The following is a 1,238-nucleotide window of genomic DNA, read 5'->3' as shown; positions in this document are numbered from 1 at the left end:
TTCAATTTTTAGTACAAATGTATATATATATATATATATATATATATATATATATATATATAAAACATATTTAGGAATCACACATCTTCTAAGAGGTTTGGGAATCCTCTCACAAATGACTTTAGACAACATAATAGACAATTACTGTTCAGATGTTGTTTATATATTTACTAATACATAACAACATATTAGTAAATCTTTTTTAGCATAAGCATGCCTATGTATACATGCATGTACCTTTATGAGTTTTAGCATATAATATTTTCACATGTTCACATACATACAGACATCTTTTTTGTACATATAAACGTAAATGCATGAAGTAACTCAGAGGAAGAAAAGAATAAAGTAATGGACTGGTATAGATTATTAACTATGACCATGATTCCTCCCATCCCTCTAGGCCATTGCTTACAGATAACTCTGTTCCCTCATCAAATGGTGAAGCACATTTTTCACCCTCTGAGTTTGGGTTGGCCCTGTACCAGCTTTAACCATAGGGGTGATGTCTTTGGCTTCCTAGCTGAGCTTCATGGGGCCTTCAGCTCACTCCCACACACTGTGACAGAAACACAGGAGAGTTCTCTCAAAGGCAAGAGACCAAGTCAACTAAGAGGCTCATGGACATTCAGCACTGACTGCCGGTCCCATTCTGGTGGAGATGCCGGGTGACCACAGGCTACCTGGGCCATTCCAGGAAAGGTCCCAGCATGAACAACTCAAATCGGTAACAACCAGAATCATAAGGTATGTAAATAACTGTATAAAGTCACTTTGGAGTGGTCTTTACCTGATAAAACAACTACTTCGAGATTTTTTAAATACAGTTGATGTAAGAGTTAAAATACATAACTTCCTTTTTTATTAACAGAATAAAAGTGGAAAATTCAGGAAATTATGGAAGTTCACACTACGTTTCGCAAAGTCTTTTGGAGTTCTAAGATAAGGGTTGGAACTTTTACTAGTTCCAATTTTACTCAAGCATTATAGGCCTAACCTTTTTTTATTTAAGTATGTGTTCTTAACCTGATTTCTAAAAGGATCAAGGTTGTCAATCAAGGACAGAATTCTTGGCCACAGTCCAGTGTTCACACCAGTCCTATGCTTGATTGTCATTATTATGTGTCTAATTTATTGATTCGGGCTTTCCAGAATAGTCCTGATTTCAAATGTTTTCCTCAAGCTATATTTTGTTAGGACAATTCTTCTGATTTGGAATTCAACAATATGGATACTAT

This window comes from Cavia porcellus, unplaced genomic scaffold (assembly GCF_034190915.1).
Source record: "Cavia porcellus strain 051 isolate PalLab524CR breed Dunkin Hartley unplaced genomic scaffold, mCavPor4.1 scaffold_14, whole genome shotgun sequence".
Lineage (NCBI taxonomy): Eukaryota > Metazoa > Chordata > Mammalia > Rodentia > Caviidae > Cavia > Cavia porcellus.
Note: the sequence above shows the minus strand (reverse complement) of the source record.